The sequence below is a fragment of the Protopterus annectens genome, chromosome 17.part0 (assembly GCF_019279795.1).
Source record: "Protopterus annectens isolate FY-2018-M chromosome 17.part0, PAN1.0, whole genome shotgun sequence".
Classification (NCBI taxonomy): Eukaryota; Metazoa; Chordata; order Ceratodontiformes; family Protopteridae; genus Protopterus; species Protopterus annectens.
The window spans coordinates 143,833,596-143,838,377 of record NC_056751.1 but is presented as its reverse complement, the minus strand read 5'-3'; the positions used below and the strand labels follow the sequence as shown (position 1 = coordinate 143,838,377).

Genomic DNA, 4,782 nt, shown 5'->3' with positions numbered 1-4,782 from the left:
CCTGCAAAACCCAAGCTTGTTTCCCTACTGTCTTACCCTCTTTGTGACCCCTTTTTCACCACTTTCCTGTCTCCCTATTTTCATTTCTTTCAAAGAAAATAGCGTGGGTGTGCGCAAGAGTAAGCAAGTTTAAGCGGTTGTAAGTGGGTGTGCACGTGTGTGCGTGGAGCTAAACGCCAGTGCGCATGCGTGAGCTCCGTGCAAACCAGCACTAACCCGGTTACAACTGCTTAAAAGTGCCTTAGTCACTTTGATTGACAGGTCCTGTAGTCAGTTCAGAAGCAAAATAAAATCCCACTGGCAGTCCCAAACCCAGGACCTTGGAAACAGTAGTCTGCATGATTTACCACTAAGCCATGACTGTTATACAAGAACATTGTGCTAAAATAAATATATCATGTAATAGTAGGAATGAATGTAAAGGGAATATAGGATGTGTAGTGCACAAAGCATGTCATTTAGAATTACTGTCAAAACTAGTGGATTTCCATAATAGTAGTGTGTGAACAGTAACAGCCATGCTAGTTGGTAGCTAGTAGGTAATAATGTCACTGTAGCACCTTGCAAGCCACACACATACTCACAGCAGGATAATCACTGCCCATACCCCACAACCTCTTACAGGAACACATCCGGACCAAGTAATAAAATACGTGGAGCAAAGGGCCAAAACCAGGGACATATTACAAATAATGTTACAACAAACTCAGACAGTTCAGAGAGTAACAGGTTCTGCATTTTGTGGGATGTTTGAAAGGGTATGAAGTCTGAAACTTGAATGTTTGTCACTATATTCTAACTTGAGCCCAGAGTGATTTGCCAGAAAAAGCTGTGCATGAGATATTGACCAAAATATGAGGCGGAAATGTGGACAACCTGCAAATATTTGTACACATGAGAGGTCTGACACCACCATATTTGAATAGTTAAGAGCCTAGACATAGCAACAGTGAATGAGTTACAGGGATGCCCCACAGACTCCATGTGAAATGTACAAACAGTAGGCAGAAAGGTGTTACAACGCATGCAATGGTAACTATGGAGTCCTGAAAGTATGCACCACTTGCATGGCAGAAAGTGTAGTAATACATATGCTCATGCTATCCCACAGTCACAACTGCAGCATACCAGACAATTTAATGGGTGTACCCCACTGATATGTACCATTCCATGAGGCAGATAACAGATGCACCTGAGAGTCTCTGGGGCCTGCTCAGCAGCATACTCAAATACCCTAATAGATGTCAAGGCCCACACCATGGCCAGACCACACTGCATGCTGTAACACCCTAGCAGATATAGCAAGCATTCCAAGGTGTGAATGTACATGGAAAATAGGAAAGCCACAGCAGCACACTACAGTCAGGACACCTAGCAGGCATACAAGTAGTGGCTGTAAAGGGCAAATATTGAAGCCATAGCAACAAAGTGCAAGCAAAAGTGCAAGGGAAGCACACACACACACATTAACAGTAGTAGTAGTCGTAGGTGTCAGTGTACATACACAGTTAGTACAGGAAGCTGGAGAAATGAATAGAGGAATGTTAATCTACAACACAGCTGGAAATATGAGAGAGATACCAACCTTTACACTCACAGAACATTGTCCACAGCATACCAGCATGGTCCCTGCCCTTAAAATCTGAAAGGGCTACGCCTATCTCACATACCTTTTTATTGCACTGTTCTGAAATCGCAGTGAGAACTGCAATCAGTACACAACTGGCTGCATGCAATTAGCAAATGCTGGCTAACAATTGGTGCAGAGGCCATCACATGGACATATGCAGATACCTACAAAAGTATGCTGTACTCCTAGTCCACACATGCAATACTTTAATTGCACCCTGAGGAGGAGGTGAGAGACAGACAGACAGAAAGAGAGAGAGACAGAGACAGAGACAGAGAAAAACAAAATTAAACAGACACAAACAAAACTGTTCAGCAACAGCCACCTGAAAGCTGACAACTGGCAAGTGGAGCAGCAGGACACAAAACCAGACAGCAACACAAGCAGCTGTGACAAACACAGGTAATGTAAAGTAATACTATAAAGGTCTACATACTGTGAACCCTCCATATGTGTCATTGGTCTGTATCCATATGTATATGAAGATGTGCAAAGGGCAGGGGACATACAGCAACTATCAGTGAAGGCTGTACATACATTTGTATGTGAGAGCATCTATGTGCACATATCAATGTAGGTTGAATGTAGGTTGTAGTGCAATGTACAAAGTAGGTTTCACAGTTATGTATGTTTAGCAGTATGTTAGTGTGTGTATACAGTATGGTAGACAAACATGTTGATATACCTGTCTATCATATGGATATGTATGTATGTCAAAATATGTATGCATGTATATATATATATATATATATATATATATATATATATAATATGCATACATACATAGAGAGAGATGTAGGAATACATAGACAGATGTAGATAGATAGAATATGTACAAACATATATATTTAATACACACATACAGATATAGATATATGTAGATACATATACATAGACAGACTGATCTGACTATCTACAGGTATGACTGTATATGACGACCTCAACACCCCCTGTCCCACCCCCTCTGTCACTCTCACCCTCTCTGTGTCCCCCCCTCTCCATATCTATAGCAATATATGTACACCAATATATATATAACACACACAGAGTGATTTTTAAGGTTCATAGGTTAGTACTAGGCAAACTGCCCTTGCGAGTCATTGTAAGCCTAGACAATTATCCCTTGTGAGACTCAAACCCTGCACCTTGTTTTTGTAAGGCAAACACCTTAACCATTAGGCCACCCTCCCACTAATGGTTCCACTGGGGATCGAACCCAGGACCTTCTGCGTGTGAAGCAGACGTGATAACCACTACACTACAGAACCTACACAGCCATATATGTGTATATATATATATATATATATATATGTATACATATATATATATATATATATATATATATATATATATATATATATATATATATACACATATAGATATATCTATATACATATATATATATATATATATATATATATATATAGAGAGAGAGAGAGAGAGATATGTATATATATTCTGAGTGAAGCACATGTGTACAGATGTATTGCAACAGGTGCCTGGTGACAAAGGCATGGAGTGAACACCAGTGTCAAAACTGGAGTACCACACCCAATTTCAAATCACCTACACCAGTAACCACCAGATATGTGATTGGCTGCCCACCACTGCATGTGTCAGGGGTGAACAGGGTCATAAATGTGTACAATAGTCCCCCCAATGATATTCACAGTGGCACACTATTCCTGGAATACCTGCACATGGTATGTGTCAGCAGACATGGTGTGTCAGCTATGGACATGTACGTCAGTGTACCCCTCCACAACACATAATGGATGCCACGGTATGTACCTCACATGACAGCTACAGATATGGAGAAGGACACAGTGACATGTACAACACTGTGACAATGCACTCAAACACATTACCAATGCACAGTGACTGACAACACCACAGAGTACACACATACTACCCACATAGAGGTTACCACTCCTGGATTTACATACATAAGTCACACCCATGACAGATGTCCAACAACCATAGTAACACCTCACACCATCCACAACCTAAATGACTGCTGTGTGTTGTCCATGCCACTGCAATAGAGAGCACATGTGGAGGCAAAGGTTCCTACCCACAGATAAGACATACCCTGAAATAAACCACACAGTGTTAAGAAGCAAGACTCCCCATGAGTACATGTCACACATACCCCTACTGAATGTTAGTCAGATAGGTAATATGCCATATGAGTCACCCTGTGTAACTGTGTGACAGCAACAGGTACCATCATACCACATGTGTCACAATGGTCAGGGTAGCAGAACAGTATGCTGCTGTAGTCCCAGGGGCAATAGTATATTGTATAGTATTGTATTGTAATGTATTGTATTGTGTTGTATTGTATTGGTATGTTGAGGTGCCTCCTTCGTGGAGTGGAACCACTGCTGCTGTGCGCCAGTGTACAGGTACATATCCTGTAGTCAGGCTAGTGTTACATAGCACTTCTATATGTGTGTTTAGCTCCTGTCAGAGTTCATGTAGCATGAAACTGGGGATACCATCAGGTCCCAGTCATGTTGTGTATTCTGCTTTCCTGAGGGTGGCTCTCACCTGGACATCTGTGATGACAGGGAGGTTACAGTCAGCTGGGATAACTATGTCTTATTTTGGGGAGAGGAGGGTGACACCTGCACTGAACCTGTCTGCCATAATGTTGTCAATATCTGTGGTTCCAATGAAATATTTGTTGTTGTGTACTAACTATGAGCATAGAGGAGGGATTCTGACCAGGTTGCTAAGATAATTGAAGAAGGCCTTCTGGTTATCTGTAGTGTCCCTCTTGATTTCCCTCTCAAAGTTGCCCATGGATGTTTGTATGAGGGAAAATAGATCCTTACTAGTGCTGCTCAGACATGCCTTCCCTTTATGGAATTATGCTCTGTCTTGCAGTAGCTTCCATCTTTTGTAATACAATCTGTCTATGGCTGGGGTCCACCAGACAGGATGCTGTCCCTTTGTGGAGAGTGTCTTGGTCATATATGGGATTGCATGATCCATGCATTCTTGGAGATGTCCGTAGAAAGCATTTGTGTAAAGGTCAGCATTGTGGGTTGTGTCTTCCACTGGCCCAGTGGGCTGAAAGGATACCATGTCACTGTTACAAAGTGTAAAGTTTGCATCTGCAATGTTATTCACTATAGCCGTTTGTG

General features: G+C 41.7%; 1 non-coding gene across 1 annotated transcript; it reads right to left on the bottom strand.

The window, feature by feature from the left end:
- Window positions 1–2,825: 2,825 nt before the first annotated feature.
- TRNAV-CAC lies at window positions 2,826–2,898 on the bottom strand. Its single transcript has one exon. It is a non-coding gene; the product is annotated as a tRNA-Val (tRNA).
- Between the last annotated feature and the right edge of the window lie 1,884 nt (window positions 2,899–4,782).